The sequence below is a fragment of the Muntiacus reevesi genome, chromosome 20, assembly GCF_963930625.1.
Source record: "Muntiacus reevesi chromosome 20, mMunRee1.1, whole genome shotgun sequence".
NCBI classification, from domain to species: Eukaryota; Metazoa; Chordata; class Mammalia; order Artiodactyla; family Cervidae; genus Muntiacus; species Muntiacus reevesi.
Genome location: NC_089268.1, coordinates 22,829,500 through 22,852,169, shown reverse-complemented (window position 1 = coordinate 22,852,169; position 22,670 = coordinate 22,829,500).

Below are 22,670 nucleotides of genomic sequence, written 5' to 3'. Positions count from 1 at the left end.
AAGATCAACAATGAAAAAAATAAATCTGTGAACCTTGGTCCTGCAAATTCAATCAGGGACAAATCCTCAGGCTAAACCTTTAGATCAAACTGGAGTTTTTCGAAATTGCAATTTGTGAAGGATGGCTCTTGCCAGTTGCCTTTAAATCCAGTCAGCCAGCTAATTAAATTTCCAGTTCCCAAAATGTTTCCAATAAACAGAATCCAAAATAATAATACACTTTCATATTTCCTCAGCATTCTACAGCAAAACACATTTATAACCATCTCTTATGGCCAGCAATGGTTATATAAGTTCTGACTAATATCTTCATGTGACAATAACACACTGAAATTATTTTATCACTTGTGGTGTTTTTGTAAGGATTTATAGATGCTATAAAAGAGATATCTTTACAGAATTTTCCATCAACAAATATTTCTCAATCTTCTTGTGGGAGGAATATTGTAGACAGGAGCTAATTTCATCCAACTTTTGAGAAGCAATCAATGCTTATTAAATGGGAGCCGATTTCATCTAACTTTTGATAAATAATCAATTCTGGTCTGTATAATCTTTACAGTAGTTACTGCAATATTTGCTAAAATTAGAAGAAATACTCAGGGACTCAATTCATAGTGAAATTTGAAATCAACAAAGGGCATGACATCTTCTTTTTGGAAGCCACTTTGGCTCAACAGAAAGGTCATAAATTCCCCATAGCTGGAGCTTCAGAGAGTGAATTACCACATTGGATGGCATGTGGGATTCCTCCCTAGAGAGATGATTATTAAAGCTATACTGTCCCAGTCTTGGGGATTTAACAATTTATCCATTGTCTTCCAGATTCATGGGATGTTAGAAGTGGAGACAAACTTGAAGACCCCTCATCGAGTAGTTCCCAATTCTCATGGCATAGTAGAACCATCTAAAGAGCTAAATTAAAATATCTAGGAAAGGTGACTTAACACTGGTACATATATATAAAGCCCTCCATATGATTCTTAATATGCAACCAAGTCAATATTTCTTTGAGTTTTAGCCAAATTCCTCAATTTACAGAAAAGGAGATTTATTAATTCTAGGGATCGGTGGATGGTAACAGTTTCATCTTCTTCTTTCTTCTGTCATTTAGCCAATGGCTCTGTGTCTAGAAATTAAAATTCTCTATCACTCAATACATCTGCATCCTGGAGAGGCATCTCAATTCCACTACATAAACAACTTCATGCTTTAACTAAACATGAGGTCAGGCTTGTGAGTACTCACATTGCAAGTCAGCATGCATCTATTTAAAACATTAGTAGATTCATGAATTAAATAGAAAGTTATCCTAGGGAGCCTCTAAAATTCCTTTTTAGTCTGTCTTTGTTTACTTTTTTGAGACTCAGCTCCTTTCATAGTGAGCTGATAGGGACCACAGTTTAGCAGTGGGAGAAATTCCAGTCTTCCTATTTCCCTTGGGGGGACAGATACAGCCCTTGCTCTTCTCATAAATTAACATATAGGTATTGTGTACTTCCAGGCTTCCCTGGTGGTTCAGCAGTAAAAAATCTGCCTGCAATATAGGAGATGTGGGTTCAATCCCTGGATCATGAAGATCCCCTGGAGAAGCAAACAGTAATTCACTTCAGTATTCTTGCCTGCAAAATCTCATGGACAAAGGAGCCTGGTGGGCTATTGTCCATGGGGTTGCAATGAGTTGGACATAACTTAGCGACTAAACAACTACATTGGGCGCTTTCAGTGGACAAATCATATTATTGGATGTAATCTCTATGTTAAAAAAAGCATAGACTATCACTGAGTGTATAAAACAAATGAGAGTAAGTTAACTGGACTATTTCAAATTTATTGAAGATGCTCAAAATAGCTTACAGTGATTAAGTTGATGACTAATTATAGCTATTGCTTTTCTAATTGTTCCATATTTAATGATTCAGGTAATTTAAGAAATGTAATTGGATTGTAATATTAGATTTTTCACTCCCTCGCCCAACAAGATTTCATGTCTAACTTCTCTTGATTAGTAGCCTATTTTCTCGATTGTTCTATCTAGACATGGTGGAATAGGATACCAAAGCGATTTTCTTCATTCTGCTGCATCAGTCTTCTTTTGTTAGTTTACCATAATGTCAAGTTGTGGAAATGAAGCAAAACTTGGATTTCATGGATTAAGCCCACATTTCTCTTTGACAAGGAGAGGAGATGCCCCAATTCTTTATTTGCTCTAGAATTCTATCAGAGATCTATCACTGTTGTGTGGCCAGTACCCACAAGCCACCTTTCTATCCTTTCATTGGGAAACACATACCATCTGTCAAGTAGGGATCCTATAAGATCATTTCTGCTGCTCCAGGAAGTGTCTGCATGACCATGGTCATTTTACAAATGAATGTTTCCTGTGGCAGTTTACAGCAGTTGATTTTACAGCAGTTTTGTCAACCTCTACAGAGAAATTATCTTACTGACTGTTGGAAAGTGTCTCAAGCAATCTTGAAGCCTGGGCTTTTAAAAGTAGGGAGTGCAAGAGAAAAGATAGTCCAAGAAACTTCTCCTGGGAAAGTGGCTTTTGATTCATCCTTGGAGTTTTCACTCAAAGATGCCTTAGGTTTTAAACAAGTAGTTGAATACTATGTTCGGGTAAGTGTCTTGCCAATTATCTTAAGAGTCAGAAGTCCCAGCATAAAATATTCAGAACAAATAATGACAAAAGGAATTTCTTCAATGACCAGGAAATCCTTGTTCCCAAAAGAATGAGAGGCACATTTGAAAGTACCTACAATACAGAAATATATCTAAAGAAAAAAATTCTGTAGAACCCCACTTACAGCCATATTCAGACTTGTGTGTATATCCTGCATTTGCATTTGTTGCCTCTGTTGATGACTTTCTATCAAATGTTTACCACCATTTTGGAAATTGTGATACACATAAACAAATTGCAGAAGAGATAATTCACTTCAGAAACTAATTTCCTTTCCTGAAAATTACATGAATCGCTGTATGTTTGTTCACTTGCTATTCAGCAATCATTTATTAAGATCTAGCATTACAATAGTGACATTAGCACTAGATTTGCAAGATGCATACCTTTGCTTGATTAACTTTTCTTCTTAAAATATTAGCTTCTTGTTTTTCATTTAATTACTTAAAGCATCTTTATTCCCTACAGAGAATAGTCAAATTTAACTTGAACCACTCTGCCTTGGTCAACATTTCTAATCGTAAGCCCTGTCATCACAATTCATGAACACATTCCCTCATTAATCCACCCCACTTTGTTCGTTTCTCTAGTCATATCTTCATTGTCATTGCTCTCTGAAATGCCATGCCCTTTTCTTTCCACTGTCCAATCTCTCTTCATTCCTCCTTGACAGGTCTGACACCCACCTCTCTATATAGTTCATTTGACTACCCAAGCAATCCAAATTTCTTCTTTGAAGAACTTCAATGGCACATACTATCTATTTTTACTGTTTTGACATTGTTACAATTTAATTGTGAAACATCCTACAGTGCCAAGTGTTCTGCCTTGTGATGGTAATTTTGTGACCCAGGCTCTAAGGCCTATACACGTGTCAAGAAGTGGAAGATCAGTGAAAGATGTTTATGTTCCCATTTGTTTCAAACACAGATTAAAAGCAGATGTTTCTAGATGTAAAATTCAGTGCTTCTTTGAACTTGGAATTTGTGCCAAGGGCATTTTTGGCAAGAAGCAGAGAAGTGATGAGTTTCTGGTGAGTATTTCTAACTTCCTTTTACACTTGATCTTAGCCAAAAGGCCGAGAAGTGATCTAACTTCCTTTTAATAGAGGCAGAAGTGAAAGGCAGCAGCTGTTTATCATGCTTTATTGAGACTACAAATTTGGTCATTTAAACGCTGAATTGATTAATTCAAAACAGTGCACTGAGTATGTTTTCTGGAAACTGATGAATATATAAATAGGATTTTAGAGGAGGTTACAGTCCTCAAAGTAATTTAAGAGGAATTTGTTTGTCTACCAATGTATAACTGTCTAGAAGGTCTTATACAGATATAGATATTTAAGTCATTACTGATGCCTGAGGGTAACATAATCACTGACCTACCTCCCATAAACTATTGCTTTTCCAGTAATAATGTGCACACAAATCACCAGAGGATCTTGATAAAATTGCAGATTATAACCGAGAAGTCCTAGGATAGAGTGCAGAGTCTGCATTTCCAATAAGCTCACAGGTAATGCAGATCACACCTTGAGTAGCAAGGCCCTAAACCACCTTTCTCCCACTGCCAAGCAGTACACAAGCCTACCAACTTGAAACCAACCACTGCTATAGCTAGGAAGGTGCTGCCAAACGTCAAGGTAAAAAAAGGTGTGCTTTTGTAGCACAAAATCTCTTTCAATGCATTTCCTTGGATATAGAAGATGAGTATGTGTAGTTGCATAATTTGGTCCATTTTATTTATTCTTTCAAAACATTTATTGAATGTTGTCTGTGTGAGGCATAAAAAAGGAAGATAAATAGAATCAAGCTCAAGGTTATGATGTTAGCTTATTTCACCTGCTAGGTTGTAACTCAAGAATCCACAGCATCATAGAAGTATGTGAAAATCAAGATAGCAAACTTTTACTAGAGTAAAATAATGAGTAACATACTTCATCTACATCATTTGTGAATTCATAAGGAATCAATTGCTAATGCCAGGAATAATACCCGCCCTCCTCCTCAAAGGAAAGCAAAACACTTGGAAAAGAAATTCAAGGAATACTGGTAATAACTATATTTGTAATGGAAAAAGAAATCACCATAAATCCTAATCCGAGAAGTCCTGGAAACCATAGGCCACCCCAATTTTTTACATTTCCTTGCAGAATGTTAATGTTGCTCATCCATTTACCCGTTTATTCTCTGAATCGCCAACACTGACTATGTGACAGATAATTTTATGGGTTCTGGAAAGATCATGTTGAATGAGACAAGATCTCTAACTATGTGGATCTCTGACTATGTAACACTTAGAATAATAAAAAAAAAGTATATAATAAATGAACAATTAAATAGATAAGAAAACATCTGAGTTGTGAATATGTTGACAGTTACCTGACTATGGAGGGTATTATTCTAGAACTTGGGGGATGGTTTTTTCCTATCTCTTTTGTTCAAGAATCTTAATCCCAATCTCCTGAATGATTAAACCTTTTCATAACCATTTTCTCCATGTCATCCTCAAGTAAACAGACTCATAGCAACAGTTTAAAAATAGTTATACAGTTAGTATTTTCTCCTTCCCCGAATAGCTGACTATATACCTGATACAAGATGATCGGTTTTGAGTGATAAGCAGAATACAAAGTCCTATGGAAACATAAATAAGGCCAATGGCAGTTTCTTAAGGGACACAAATTGGGACTGTGAAGATAGGATACTGACCTTGGACCAAGACAGACAGACAGACTTTTCATAAGAAAAATGATAGAAACATTCTGGACCTCAAGAACTTGTGGACAAGGTCTTCAAAAGGAAAGGAAATAAACATTTGTTGGATATCCTAGTGTGTTGGTGGTGTTGCTTATATGCTTATATATGCCTAATTCAGGAACCCCCATCTTCTATATATAACAATGCTGTTCACCAAGAGAATGAGATACACGACTCAAAGAACTTGGAATACATGTTGGTAATGGTCCAGATAACATGAATATATTCTGAAAGAGAAGAAGAATCACAAACATGAGGGGAGGTCTGTGGTTCCTCAGAGATTTATGACCAGTAAAAATGCTATCTATTCAAACGTACTCAGCTATTACATGGGTTCCTACTGCCTTACTTCCTGGAAATCCATTTCGGATTTCCTACCAAATTTTCTTCAGAAATCTGGTCCCTAATCTGCTTTGGTATGCTTTGCAAGTGGAATAATATCTGATCTTAACTGCTTGGTATGCTATGCAAGTAGAATAGTATCTGATCTTACTAATTTAGCTCACTCTATAGCCACACTCAATGGACATGAATTTGAGAAAACTCCAGGAGATAGTGAAGGACAGGGAAGCCTGACATACCGCAGTCTATGGAGTCACAAAGAGTCAGACACAACTTATCAACTGAACAGCAACGATGCACCACACTATCTTTTAAGTATATGAATATTCCGCCATGTCTGCTCATTGCTTTTCCTATCCGTGTCTTTCCTTTGTCCATTAAAAGTGACTCACATTATAGCAAAACTGGAGATACAGAGGTAAGTTGGAGACTGAATACATGTGAATTGATTCAGCTCTTAGGTAGATATCTAGAGGGCTAGTTCAGTTCAGTCACTCAGTCATGTCTGACTCTGCAACCCCATGAACTGCAGCATGCCAGGCCTCCCTGCCCATCACCAGCTCCCGGAGTTCACCCAAACCCATGTCCATTGAGTCGGTGATGCCATCCAACCATCTCAACCTCTGTCGTCCCCTTCTCCTCCCGCCCCCAATCTTTCCCAGCATCAGGGTCTGTTCAAATGAGTCAGCTCTTCACATCAGGTGGCCATAGTATTGGAGTTTCAGCTTCAGCAACAGTCCTTCCAATGAACACCCAGGTCTGATCTCCTTTAGGATGGACTGGTTGGATCTCCCTGCAGTCCGTGGGACTCTCAAGAGTCTTCTTCAACACCACAGTTCAAAACCATCAATTCTTGGGCACTCAGCTTTCTTTATAGTCCAACTCTCACATCCATACATGACCACTAGAAAAACCATAGTCTTGACTAGACGGACCTTTGTTGGCAAAGTAATGTCTCTGCTTTTTAATATGCTGTCTAGGTTGGTCATAGCTTTCCTTCCAAGGAGTAAGCATCTTGCAATTTCATGACTGCAGTCACCATGTGCAGTGATTTTGAAGCCCAAAATATAAAGTCTGACACTGTTTCCAGTTTCCCCGTCTATTTGCCTTGAGGGCTAGTACTGTTTATATTTTCTTATTCTCTTCAGCATAATTGAGAAAATTAAAACAAAATTTATACTTGAACTTTCAATTCACAAAGGGCACTGGAGTATTTTTTTAAAGCTTCAAATTCAAGGATTTGCAATAAAATGATAGCTGTCCTCTCTATGAAAGGAATTGTTCCTAGGTTGAAAATTCATATATAAATATTCAGAAAATGACTCTCTGTAATTAAATATGATTTTCCTATAGAAAACACTTACTAAATCATTTTAGATTTTTAAAAATTCAACAATAATGGTCCATATCTTCAGCCAAAAGTTATTATTTCTTTTCTGCTTAAAGTTTTCAGTGTTTGAATATTATTTGCATACAAATAGAAAAGAACCTAGAGCATGTAATTTGTTAAATAATTTAGAGATTAAGCTCTTTTTTTTGGTACAGAACATCATTAGTATTATTAGTTTTAAGTTAATTGATATGTTGGGACTTCTCTGGTTGTCCAGAGGTTAAGAATCTGTTCTTCCATGCAGACAGTGCAGATTCAGTCCCTGGTTGGGAAACTAAGGTCACATATGTCACGTCGGCACAGGTAAAATTAACTAATTAGCTAATATGCAATTTTGCTATTATTTACAGTAATTATAATTCTAGAATGACCAAAAAATAGTAGTGTCTAAAATAATAACACCAGCCCTACCTACCTCAAAGATACACTCAAGACTATTCATTTATTTGCCACTTAACAAATATATATTGTGTGGTGATTATGCACCAGGCACTGTGAGAGACTAATTTTCTCACAGGTTTATACAAAATTGAATGAGTCATTTATGAAGTAATTAAAATTCTATACTCATTGATTAGCCAGCATTCCCATAACTTTCCATGCGACCTTTCAAAGTAAGTATTATTCAAGTTTTGCCAAGTAGGAAACAGAAACTCAGAAAAATCAGGATGTTTGCCCACATTCACACAGTTCATAAATATCAGAAGTTCCCCTGGGTTTGTTTGAACGCAAGTTTTTCTTTTTCTAAGACCCCTGCTCTTTCTGCTTCACTACACAACCTCATGCACTTTCATCTGTGTGACTATTTTCTGCCCCAGTAGAAGCAGTTTTTTATTATCATCCTAACTGCCCTCTGTGCTGAACCTTGCCATTTCAAACTTGGTCATCACAATAACTCTGAGAAGGTTGGTAGAGTATAGTCACTGAACTTAATATTAAACTCTTCATCATACTTACTTCTTTGATGTTCAATAATCTACTCCCTCGTGTCAGCCTCTTGCTTCTTGAAGCCAAGGTCTTATTTATTTTTGTATCCTTCTACCTAGAATAATGCTAGGCACACAAAGGTGCTCTCTAAGTTGAATTGAAATCAATGTTTCTGGGGACTCCCCTGGTGGTCCAGCGGTTAAGACTTTGCCTTCCAATGCAAGGAGTGTGGGTTCGATCCTTGGTCAGGGAACTAAGACCCCACAAGTCTCATGGTCAAAAAACCAAAACACAAAACAAAAATAATATTCTAACAAATTAAATACTTTAAGATGGCCCACATTAGAAAAAAGAGAAATGTTTCTAGAATGATTTCCACATTTAAGCAATAATGCAAAGTTATAGTAAAAATTTATATTTATGTCCAATATTTTCCTGTGTAAGAAATTTGTATTTAGTCTGACATAGATTTCCATCAAAATGAGTAAAATAAAATTTAGAGGTCTGTGTTTGATGGAATTGGCCTCAGATATGATGGTATGTTGACAGAGCTTTGAAAACTGTAGAGTCTTTGCAAATATAAAATTCTGTTATCTCTGAAAGATATAGAACAATCCTATCAAAATTGTTTCACTTTGTTTTCAGACGGTGCAACATTATTATCTGTCACATGTTTCCTACACTAGGTTATCTTTTACCATACATTGAAGACAGCTCTTAAACTATTAACCTCAGAACAATCTGGTACAATGGCAAATCTTTTACAAAGCAATTAAAATTTGAGCAAATCAGAAGGCGGAAATGACAGTAACCAAATGAGGAGAGAGCAAGATTAAATTGTGCCATAAATTATAAGCAGCCTGTTATATTGGTTTTCTCTTCTGGAGAAAATGCCCGCCCTCATTACCGCATTCCAGCACACTCACCACTCAAGTTTACCTAATTTGACAACTTGCCTTTTTTATGCTTCTGAAAATTATTTAACTGCCCTGTAGAATTCCATAGTATTTTTTTCTCAACAACCAACTATCTCAGGGAAATATAAGAGTTATAGCTCCTTCACACATAACATTTAATTTCTTTCTCATTAGTAAGACCAAGTCCATAGTGTCAGTCTGGTTTCTTTGTTTCAAGCAAGGGGAACCAACTATAGCTGATTTAAGCAGAAGAGGGCTTCCCTTGTGGCTCAGCTGGTAAAGAATCTGCCTGCAATGAGGGAGACCTGGGTTCAATCCCTGGGTTGGAAAGATCTCCTGGAGAAGGGAAAGGCTACCCACTCCATTATTCTGGCCTGGAGAATTCCATGGGTTTGCAGAGTCAGACTTGACTAAGCAACTTTCACTCCATTTAAGCTGAAGAGAAACATGTTTAAAGGGTATTAGGCAGTTCACAAATTACCAGAAGATTGGGTTATATCTGTGTATATTCAGACAGTAATGATTTTCAAAATTATGCTACTGAACTCACCTCAAGAGGAGAACACGGTGGCTAAACACCATTTGCAAAACTAATGCCACTAGTGTGAGACAAAGGATGCTGTCACAAGCACTGTTGCCATCACCGGCTCTCATATTCTTTCCTGGTTCTACCTCCTTAAGAGTGCATTGCTCTTGATTGGCTGAGTCTTAACTCATGCCTTCATATCATAGCTGCAAACAAAGCCAGGAAAGCAAGAATCTTGTTTTTGTTGTTGTTTTGGGGTGAGGTTTTTTTGGGGGGGATGGATGACGGTGGTGTTTGTTAATTTATGTCTATTATTAGTTAGTTATTTATTTTTATTTAATTAAGGTTCTAGTTTTTATGTCTGACTCTTACCAAGACCCACTGGGTTTCTGAGGCTGGGCTGCCACAAAGACAGACTGGTTTTTTCTCAGGGAAAGACTTAGATGATCATTTATCAGAGGAGGAGACAGTGAGTGATTAAGATATTACTTTAAACAATCTCAACTATGAGCATACACGGTAGCTTTAGGACCCCAAATCTCCTAATTATCAAAATAACCTGATGGAGCAATTTTTTAAAGTAATACCCCAGAATCCCTCCTAAGACTTTCTGATTTTGGATGAAACCCAGGAATCCTTAGAATCAGCCCAGATAAGAAAACTGTTAGATGTGATTATCTGTAGGAAAGAAGAGAAGGGATTTAGAAAAGATAGAATATGTTTGTAAAAGAGCACTCCAACTCATGTTCATAGTTTTCTTTTCACTGTTGTGAAAAGATGCAAGCAACCCAAGTGTCCATTGATAGAAGCATGAATAAATGTGGTACATACAATAAAATAAATTCATCCTAAAAAGCAAAAGAAATTCTGACACTTGGCTACATCATGAATAAACCTCATGGACATCATGTTCAAAGAAATAAGCCAGTCACAAAGACAAATTCTGTTTTATTTTTATATAAAGATATCTAGAAGAATCAAACTCATAGATACAAAAAGTACAATGATGGTTGCCCCAGGCTGGGGGAGATAGAAGTGGTTTAATGTGTATAGAATTACAAGATGAAAAAGTTCTGAAACTTGTTTACATGACAGTGTGAATATACTTAACACTACTGAAATCTGCACTAAAAAATTGGTTAAGATGGTAAATTGTATGTTATCTGTTATTTTACCACAATTTTTAAAAAAAATTTTAAAGGGAACTCTAGTGCTCAAATAATTTTTTGATTCACACTTTTGCTGTGAAATTTCACTGTGAAAATACGACACTCTCTATACAATAAGCAGTTGTTATCACAGCAAAATTGAAAGCAATCCTTTCTAAATTGTCATTATGGCCTATCTCCCTTACAGCAGTAGACCCCTAGGGAGATGTTCTATCTTAGGGCTAATCCTTCAAAGGGAAGATGTGAGTACAGGTCAACTTAATACGACTCTGGATCAAATATGCATAATTAGAGGAAAATCCTCTGATCTGAATGATCAAAAAGATCCCCAGAGTGCACACAAAACTAGAGTGTAAAAATGCATGAATAACCTTGTGGTTTATCATTAACTTTATTCAACATTACATCTCATACATGTGATTTCTTCTCTCAGATTAAAAAATAGAGCTCTGAACCTAGGTACTGACTCACTCTCAGGATCCAGCAGCACCTTACAGAAAAAGCTTTGTCCTGTAATTTATCATTACCTCTCTCGGAGCTCCCAGCATGTTTATAGTTCCATGATTCATAGTTCCTAAGCTTAGAGTCTGCACTGGGTAATCAGTTTATTCATTAGTCTGTGTCACAGTGCCCTAGATGAACTAAACTGAGTTATCAGCATTTGAAGCAAAATGAAAGAGAAAATAATCCCTGGAAACTCATCAAACATAATCCTGAGTATACATGATCATGGAAATTGCTACTTTGATGAACTGAAAAATTCACATCTCAAATGAAAATATTAAATTATTTCAATTATGAGAACAAATAGAGAAATCATAAGGCTGTGAATATTGACCATGCATACAGGAATGCCCTATGCAATTAATAAACCATAAAGATGCATGACACTCTTCATAATATAGCTTTCAATTCATGGAGCTCCCCAGGTGGCTCAGTGGTAAAGAATCCACCTGCCAACATGCAGACACAGTAGATAAGTGTTCGATCCCTGGGTAGGGAAGATCCCCTGGAGTAGGAAATGGCAACCGACTCCAATATTCTTGCCTGGAAAATTCCATGGACAGAGGTGCCTGGCAGGCTATAGTCCATAATAAATCATAACGATACATGACAGTTTTCATCATATCACATAGATAATAGGTTTTTATTTAATTTACTTATATAGGAAATTGAGAATATATTTTCAGGAACTTTTCATTTTTTTTAATTCTCGGAAGTCCAAGAAAATAAATAAGAATGAACGATTACCCTTAATTTCCACACTCTGAACTTTTCAGATTACTATTAATTCAATTTAATAAATCTTTATTTGCCTACCTATAAAGCACTGACTGCATAAATAAGTAAAGTCACTGTCCCCAAGGATTTTGTCCTTTATTATAAGAAGAGGCACATCAGAATTTGTCAAACTTGGTTATACATTAAAATTGCCTCTAAGCAACCAAAAAACAAACAAACAAAAAGAAAGTAGCTGCCTAGTCTCCAGCCCTAAAAGTTTTGGTTTAATTTATCTGACTTTAGGCCTAATATTGGAATTCTTCCTTAATTCCGCAGATGATAACATGCAGAACATATAAGCAGTTTTTCATAAAGATTGGTTCAAAATAGGGTGCTTCTAGAGCCATGTGGCTGATTACATACACTCAGTTTCTGCCCTCCCTTTCTAATAATTTTATGAAATGACAGAAAAGATATACTTCAAAAAACAGCAGTGTTAAAAAAAACAAAAGAGGGTGTCATGGGAAGATCAAACTTCTGGCAGAATTTCTAGAAAGCAAATAAAGCTATTTTCTCCTTGACAGTAAGAGAGTAGAGAAAAATCACAGCCCAAAGCAGACCAGAGAGAACCAGGGTCCGAGAAATTTTTCCCTAGATCATCTCACAAAAGCTCTCAGGTTGGAATCAGAAGTAGAAGGAGTATGTAAAGATAATAGCTGTGCTTTTTTTTTTTATTCAAATGCATCCAGAACACGACTATTGTGCCTGTGCTTTCCTGTGTATAGAGAGGATGAAGACTCCCAATTAAAGTAAAAAGAAGGATTTAGAAGTGTTCTGCTGGGAGTATCAACACCTGAGACCCAAGGACTGGACTTCAGTGTACCCTGCACCCCCTCATCACATGCAAAGGGGGGATAGAAACAAGCAAATCAATTGAGGCCAGATAGCTCTGCTTGAATGAAATAAACCAAAATATTCTCCATACAGAGTAAAACCTTTCTTATTTTGATAAATATAGGAATCTCCAAACTGTCTGCTCACATATCCTATGCGGAAGCAAGGCTGTTGGTATGAACAATTCTTACATCACAGTTAACTTGCATTGAAGGGAGACGCCTCTAGAGAAAAATGACTTACAAAAGCACTAAGAAAATCTGTAACTCTGACAAGTATCCATCAACCTGGTCCTTAATTTATAACTATGGATGGACAGCTAAAGTTTAAACTAGCAGTATAAAATACAAGGACCGAAATGAATAAACCAAACAAATGATCTTGAGAGAAACAGTTTATGTAGTAGGTAAAAAGAGAATTTCCAAAAGGTTTACTTGGTATATATAGGATTCTTTGAAAGGAATAGAAACAGGTTGCTATAAATACAAATGTCTCATGGAAGAAAAAGCATTGGCCATCCTGAGAAGACAGCACCGCTAGGCCACAACTTGACCAGAGCCTCTGCCCAAATGCTGGAATTACCACCAAGTGAACGAGAGGAGGGGAGAAGGCAACGGCACCCCACTCTAATACTCTTGCCTGGAAAATCCCATGGACGGAGGAGCCTGGTGGGCTGCAGTCCATGGGGTCGCTAGGAGTCAGACACGACTGAGCGGCTTCACTTTCACTTTTCACTTTCATGCATTGGAGAAGGAAATGGCAACCCACTCCAGTGTTCTTGCCTGGAGAATCCCAGGGATGGGGGAGCCTGGTGGGCTGCCGTCTATGGGGTCGCACAGAGTCAGATACAACTGAAGTGACTTACCAGCAGCAGCAGAGAAGAAGGGACAGAGAAAAATGAAATAATCTTATGGGATGCTCCATACGTGAAAAGTGGGGTTCTTTGTTTTAATACTCTAATTGAATCAAAATCATTGACTAATATTTAGAAATATTTCTGAAAAATGCTGTTTCTGTATATGGGCGAAACTTTACTCAGCACCATCTCTAGACCATAGAAAATCCTAAGCATTACCTGAGACCCATCGTTTGAAGCCCTAAAGTCCTACAGAAATGCTGTAGCTGACTCTTTGGCCTTGAGAGGCTTGTTATTCTTCCTTTCTTTTGTATCACCTCCCTGATTTTCCCTCTATTTATAACTCTTCCTCCTCAGTCACTTTTCCTCGAGATAGATTGCTGTCATTTATCTTGATATCCTCTGAATAATTCTTTTGAGTTTTTAACGTCAAAGGAAGTTAAATCTGATTTTCTTGTAAATAATTAGTATTTTTATTTTTTATTGTTAATCTGTTCTACATCAACATAAGCCTTATTATTTATCCATATTTTATGATTTATTTTAATACTGAATTATCAGATTTCTTATAACAGTAAGACATTAGCATTTTAACTATTTTCTTAAACATTTCATTTTATGTGATAGTCACTATATTTTCTTAAAAACTCATATGCAAAATTTTACAGTTACTTGGTACTGGTGGGGTAAGATAAAAAGCTTCAAAGATTTTACAGAAGTGTACCATGCTGGGAAAATTAAACTGATGAATTCTCTCCCCACATTGAGATATACTGGAGAATTTGTACTATTTTTCTTATAAGATAATAAAAAGTATAAGTAATCTTTAGTCATTATGGAATTATTAGTAACTAAATTGTTAAAGTAACAGCTATAAATTTATTAAGTATTTCTTTTATTCCAGATGCTGTACTAGGGTTTTAAACATGTCTCAGTTGACACTCACTCCAATTCTCTAGGTAAGTGCTAACATCCCTATTTTACAAATGTGCTTGTGAAGAAAGTCAATTAGAAACCTTAAAAATTAAGTCAGTGATTACTTCTCCAGGTGATATTATTATTTATTATTATTTAGACATGGTGTATCCATTGAAGTTGATTAGATTAATTATTAATCAACTGAAGAGTAACAATGATGTTAGGCACAGGTAGTAAAGGAGTAGCATGCTAAGTGCAATGGAAGAAACATAAGACATTAAAATGTATATCCTAACCTTGAGGCATTTGCTCTTTTATAGAGGAAACAACAAATAAAAATATTCTATTTAATGAATTCTTCTAATTTTTCCCTTTCATCAAATGTTAAATTCTATATACTTCATTGTTTCTTTTTGTTCATTTTTAAGAATAAACATGAGAAATCATGAAAATATAATTAATGATAACAGAATAATACTTGCTTGTAAAAAAAAAACAGAATTGATATCTTTGAAGATACTGACAATAAATACTTGATAAGATAAATACTAAATAATAATATTGCTTAACTCTCTGGCCACTTCATATATAAAAAGAATGCTAGGATTAATAATTCTGACAAATACTGAAGGTGAACATAAGATGAACATTTCAAAGATTGTCAAAATCATAAGGTTTGTTGTTAAAAGAACAGTGTTTTTAACACACACTTTGATAGCCCCAGTTATTCATAGCACATACCACTCAATTTAATTGATTTGAACTGAACCATCTGCTGTTTAATTGCCTCATAGCCAGTGGGATTTATGTAAGTAAATGAATATCAGAGATAGAAAGAATACTAATGTGAAGTCCATGTTTCATTAAAAATGTCTACTTGCTCACCCACAAAAATTAGAGACATTAAAATATAAACATAAAAAATAACTTATTTTTAAGATTTCAACTTTTACTAAGATGGAGTAACATGGAACAGAGATATCCTCCTACCCAAACATCAACAAAATAGACAAAACACACAAAACAAATGTTTTCAAGACATTGGACATCAGCAATAAAAGAAGGATAAATGAGAGATAAATAAACAGGGTGAATCCTCTGTTTACCTAGCACATTGCCTAGAGAGGGCTGCATGTCAATGCAGCAGAGGAATGAACCAGATAGAGTCCATCCATGGCTTGAGGGGACATAAGAAGGAGAGCAGGGAGGTCAATGTTGATAGAGTTTGCAATGCAGAGTACCAGAGAGGAGAGAGTTAGACAGAGCACTCCAGAGATCTGAGTTCTCCTTGAATCATTAGTTGAACAAGAATCAGCAGATGCACCGTGGAAAACAACTTGGGGCTGGGAAAATAAATGCATGGACAAATTAAAGGCAACAATGCTTTGAGCTCACACAGGGCTGAAAAAATACATATGACTCACCACCAACCTGAATGGAAATGTTAATAATTCACAGGGTATCAGGTAGAGTACTCAGAAAATTTTGCCTCAATTGTGGAGCAAATTTGCCACAGACTAAATCCTGCTCTGGTGTTGCCCAAGATTTAAAGGCAGTAATGAGACCAGAACTGCTAGAAATGTTAAAGAAATTCCTCGGGCAGATGGAGATTAATGCAAGGCAAAATTAGGGATCTACGGAAAGGGATGATTTCACTCTTCATTACAGGTCACATTTTTCTTCTTTGCATGCCATAGGATTTTACATTAGACGATGGACATGGCAAACCACAAGTCGTGAATGTTCTTCCCACTGTTTCCAATTTCCTCCTATTTACCTCTACACTCCTGTATATTTGGTGTCTCCACCCAAATTAAGTGGAGAAGTTGATTTGCAAACTAGATTCCTGCTTCTCCATTCTTTGGCTATTAAATAAAGCTTGTGGTGTTCCAGTCTCAGTATTGGTTTCCTTGTTAGTATGTGAATCTGATTGGAATAGGAACCTCTCTGACTGAGACAAAGGGTCTTGGCCTGAACTAGGATCCTGGCACAGGTCTGGTTGACTGATTCAGTAAGGGTATTGCATTGATGATTTTCATTCTTTTTTTTTTCATGTCACAAACCATCTTTAAATTATGCACAGCTAGGTTATTTGAATCATTTTCAAGTCTTTCACATCCTTCTGCTTATCACCTTTACTTTCTGTCAGAGGGATTGACAATTAAATGAAATTATTGGTATAGACCTAATTGTCCAGAAAAATAAGTATTAAACAGAATCATGAATTCTGAAGAAAATTTCTTTTTCAGAGGTTAAAAACCCATAATTATATGTCTTAACATGAGTCTAGACTGGGGTAAAAACATAACCCACACAAGGAATTATAGCCATTATCTTGTAATAGCTTTTAATAGAGTATAATCTGTCAAAATAATGAATCACTGTGTTGTACAGCTAAAGCTAATGTTGTAAATCAATTATACTTCAACTTAAAAATTACAACTTCAGCTTCTAGCCATGATGTAAAAAGGACTGTATTTACCTTCCTGCTGTAACCATACAGAAAACAAAACACAAAAGCAAACACTTACAAAAGGTATCTTAAGACAGAGATCCCTGAGAGAAGGGAAGCAGGTAAGGCCTGGCTTATACCTGGCCTGGGTAGTGGCTGGGTACAATTTCAATCACACACACACAGAGGCATAAATGCAAAAGAAAGCTAGTGAGTTGAGGAATCTAACTAGGGAATAGAAACAACTGCCACATGACCCAACAGTCCCATTACTGGGCATATATCCAGAGAAAACAATAATTGAAACATGCATCCTAAAGATCACTGCAGCACTATTCACCATAGCCAGGACACAGAAGCGACCTAAATGTCCTCCAACCTAAAAGCAACGGAAGAGGAATGGGTAAAGAAGATGCGGTACATATCAACAATGGAATACTGCTGCTGCTACTAAGTCGCTTCAGTCGTGTCGGACTCTGTGTGACCCCATAGACAGCAGCCCACCAGGCTCCCCCGTCCCTGGGATTCTCCAGGCAAGAACACTGGAGTGGGCTGCCATTGCCTTTTCCACAATGGAATATTACTTGGTCATAAAAAGGAATGAAATTGGGTCATTTATAGAGACACAAATGAACCTAGAGACAGACAGTCATACAGAGTGAAGTGAGTCAGGAAGAGAAAAACAAATATCTTATATTAATGCATATATGTGGAATCGAGAAAATGGTATAGATGATCTTATTTCCAAAGAAGAAACAGTGACACAAATGTAGAGAACAAATATATTAATATCAAGGGAGAAGGAAGGGTGGGAGGAGTTGGGAGGCTGGGATTGACATATATACATTGTTGATATTATGCATAAAATAGATGACGGACCTGAACCTACTCTATAGCACAGGGAATTCTACTCAGTGCTCTGCCGTGATCTAAACAGGAAGGAAATCCAAAAAAGAAGGGATATGTATATATATATGTATATATATGCATATATATATATATGCATATATCTGATTCACTTTGCTGTACAGTAGAAACTAACAACATGGTACAGCAATTCTTATTGTACTCCAATAAGAATTAATTAAAAAAAATAGCGACTAGAAAAGGCTGAGACAGCTAGTTAGGGGAGGCAGAATTCTGAAAAAGAGAGAGCTGTGCAGAAAAAGAACTTTAGAAATCTGATTAGCCTCCAATGAAAATAGCTAAAATTATACTAAAAATAAATAAAATTATATTAGAAAATAAATAAATTAAGTTGATCAATCCAAGTAAAAGACTGTTAAAAAGCAGAGGATGACATACTAATGGAGGAGGGGAAGGAAGAAAGCGTTTATTTAACACTATAGTTTGTTTTTTTTTCCCATTTATTTTTATTAGTTGGAGGCTAATTACTTTACAATATTGTAGTGGTTTTTGTCATACATTGACATGAATCAGCCATGGATTTACATGTATTCCCCATCCCGATCCCCCCCTCCCACCTCCCTCCCCAATCCATCCCTCTGGGTCTTTCCAGCGCACCAGCCCTGAGCACTTGTCTCATGCATCCAACCTGGGCTGGTGATCTGTTTCACCCTTGATAATATACATATTTTGATGCTGTTCTCTTGAAACATCCCACCCTCGCCTTCTCCCACAAAGTCCAAAAGTCTGTTCTGTACATCTGTGTCTCCTTTTCTGTTTTGCATATAGGATTATCAGTACCATCTTTCTAAATTCCATATGTATGTGTTAGTATACTGTAATGGTCTTTATCTTTCTGGCTTACTTCAATCTGTATAATGGACTCCAGTTTCATCCATCTCATTATAACTAATTCAAATGAATTCTTTTTAACGGCTGAGTAATATTCCATGGTGTATATGTACCACAGCTTCCTTATCCATTCGTCTGCTGATGGACATCTAGGTTGCTTCCCTGTCCTGGCTATTATAAATAGTGCTGCGATGAACATTGGGGTGCATGTGTCCCTTTCAGATCTGGTTTCCTCAGTGTGTATGCCCAGAAGTGGAATTGCTGGGTCATATGGCAGTTCTATTTCCAGTTTTTTAAGAAATCTCCACACTGTTCTCCATAGTGGCTGTACTAGTTTGCATTTCCAGCAACAGTAACACTATAGTTTTTAAATAGAGAAATCTCATAGTCTGGTAATGAGCATTTTGTCTTCTTATGGTTATCAATAAATATTTAAGCTATTTGTAAAAAAAAAAAAAAAAAAAGAAATCTGAATAAAGGATCCTTTGCCTCTTTGGTAAGTGCTCAGATACGCAAGTATAGAGTGAAACAGTATGAGTCTTGATAAAAAAATTATCTGTGAGGTCAAAATTCCCAGACCTCACACAAAGCAAGCTCTAAGAAAATACTCTGAACACCAGCCAGCCAGAATGAAGAGCTTTTGGTGATCCTTTAGCATATTCAAAATTATCATCAGAGGACACAGTATGTAAGTGGGGCGAACTATCAATTGAATGAAATCCATTCCAAATCTGTACTTGCAAAGCTTTAAAAATACCACAAAGGATGAAACTGATCTGCAAGTAATTTACCTACAAATAAAACCTAAAACTTTTTTAAAGTGTTGGGGGAAAGCAAAGGAAAAAAAATCTAGATTCTTAGTAACAACTAACCTATAATCCTTATCATAAAATAAAAAAATTAGTGCTTATGTTAAGAAATAGAAAAATGTAGCCCAAAGCAGGAGAAAAATAATACAGTAAAAATAGAATCGTAAGTTGCATAAATGATGTAATTTGCAAATATTTAGTGACCCCAAGTTTGTGTGCCCAATGCAGAGTGAGGTCAAACAAACCAAAATGCCAGAGTTTGATGCAGAGAACATAGACAGATGACAGATGAAGATAACAGAAAGAGAAAGAAAAGACATTGAAATCTTAGAAATACCGGTCATAATAGCATCAAAAACATGATGCTCTTAGATGTAAATTTAGCAAAATATGTGCAAACCAAAATTATAATAAGCTACCCCCACAAACCCCATAGAATGGCTACAATTCAAGACTGACAATACCAGTGTCACCAACTGGTTACTTATACATACACTGCTTGTGAGAATGCAAAGTGACAACCATTTTGAAAAGTCATTTAGCCTCTTCCTATAAATTTAAACACATCTACTCTATACAGCAGCAATTTATTCCCGATGATCCATCCAAAAGAAGAAAACATGCCCTCACAGAGACCTGTACACAAATGTTTACAGCTTCTTTGTTCCTCATAGCCAAAATATGGGAATAATAATAATTATTTATTTGCCAAATATAGGCAAATAAATAAACATATCAGTACATCATACTGAAAGCTGAATCAGCAATAAAATGAAATTAACTACTGATGTAACTCCCCAACATGAAAGATCTCACAAGTATTCTTTGGAGAGAAAGATTCAGACACAGAGGAGGAGATACTCTGAAGTTTTTATTTGTGTGAAACAATAAAAAAAAAAAAGAGGATTACAGTCTACTTTCATGAAAAGCAGATAAGTGATTGTCAGGGCTGAGGTTGGAGAGATGAAACTGATTGTGAAAGATCACAAGGAACTTTTTGGGGTGATGAAAATGTTCTATATCTTGATGGTGGTGGGAACTATCTAGCTGTGTGTGTTTCTCAAATTTCATCAAAATATGTACTAAATTGGGATGCATTTCATTTTATCTAAATTTTACCTTGATAAAGTTTATTTTCACAACAGCCACCAAATAAACCTTTTAATTCTGTTGTGCATCTATTATAGAAAAGTCAAAATCCCCCAAATAAGAAATGTATGTGTATATTTTCATTCTGTATTCAGTCCACAAGCAGTATATACAAATATTATATTTATGTATGTTTTAATAATTTGATTTCATATATTGAGATATAATTGAGAAAGCACTAGGCTAACACTGAGGATCTCTAAGTTAGATTCCAGTTCTGCTTATTACTGGGTATAGGATTTTGACTAAAGCCACTGAACTTCTCCATGCCTCAGTTTTCATATTTAATAATGGAGATTACAACATAAACCCAGTTGATCCTGGTAACATTCAAGTAACCTTATAATGTTGAAGTCCTTATTTTAGAACTTTAAAACACTCTATAAAGATAGTGCTATGGGCACATTACCAATATTATTTATAAAAGTAGACGTTTACTTTGCTATAGCTCAAGCAGGGAATCAAGTTTCCTGCCATAGGAGCACTGATTTATGGCTAAAATATCATCCAAAATTCAGACAGTGCTTAACTTTAATATTAGCTCATATACATTTCAGTGAAAGAGATGAGAGATTATACAAAAAAATTTAAATGATGGCAATTTAGCCATCAAAAATATAGTAGACAATATTGTCAAATAGAAAGAAAACATATCCACTGTTTTGATTCTATATATTTTTTCTACCAATATATCTTAGTTCAATATCTTTCACTGGAAGTAAAGTGGGTTGATTTGTATTTATTCCAATATACATATTTATAAATAAACTTATTTAATACCAGTAATTATGTGCTTCAAGGAGGCTCAATTTTCCAGGTTTTTATAATTTCTTTACTCATATACACTTAAAAGGTACATTAATTTTGCTATACATTATTTTTTTCTATGTATGAGTATATTTTGCAAATGAATAACCAACTTTAGCAAACCTACTGGAGAAAGCAAAACAATTATATTAATAGAAACTGTGACTTGTGAATAATTTTAGGGAAAAACAATCTGCTCTCTTGTTGCAAGATAATCTGGGTCACTATTTTAGGATGGTAGTAAAATAAAATAAAAACTTATGAGAATTTAACATGTGAAATGGGGGGAAAGGAAAGAAACTTGGTTTTATAATTATGTTCAGTAATAAAGAAGATAGGATCTATGTACACCATGACAGACTGAAAAGTCAAGGGTGAAAAGAGTTGTCTGGCTAAGTAAAATCATATTTAAAAAATTGCAAATGGAAGATTTTTTCAAAGAATTTAGCAGCTTCCTGGCAATGTGATTAACTAGATAATGGGGTAATGCCCCTAGAGAAATTCTAAGTGGAGGATTACTTAGAAAATGTAAAACCTGGTTTGGATAAATAATTAAATGCAGATGGATTGGACAAATTCCATGGTCATTGGCAAGCACTTGGCTTTCTAAAGGCTCTCAATTGGCCACAGCTTTTCAGTGACTGAATCTAAACTGCAAGCTTGCTTTGTTGATAGATCAACATTTGTTCTTGAGATGAATGTTAATATAAATCCATTATTTTCCTTCTAGAAGGGTTCGTCTTTCTCCTAAGTTGTGTTTTTTCTACAGAAATGACTCCCTGACCTCCGTTGGCACCAATGAATGTTTCCTTTTCTGTTTAGCATTAGGAAATAACTAGTTTTTTCACGGCTAAATTAGTTTCTTGATTTCAAGTTGTTCTCATTTGTTTGAATCCTGAAATAGTTTTTAAAACTGGATTGTGACTAAAAACAATTCCAGTTAAACAATTCTAGTTAAAGAGTAATCACTTTTCAGCTGGTTTTCCAAGACTGATTTTCTATTAAAATACCCAGGCCATATTTCAATCATAAACACACAGTAAATTTTAAATTTCAATGAATGGAACTAAACCACTTGAAACTAAACACA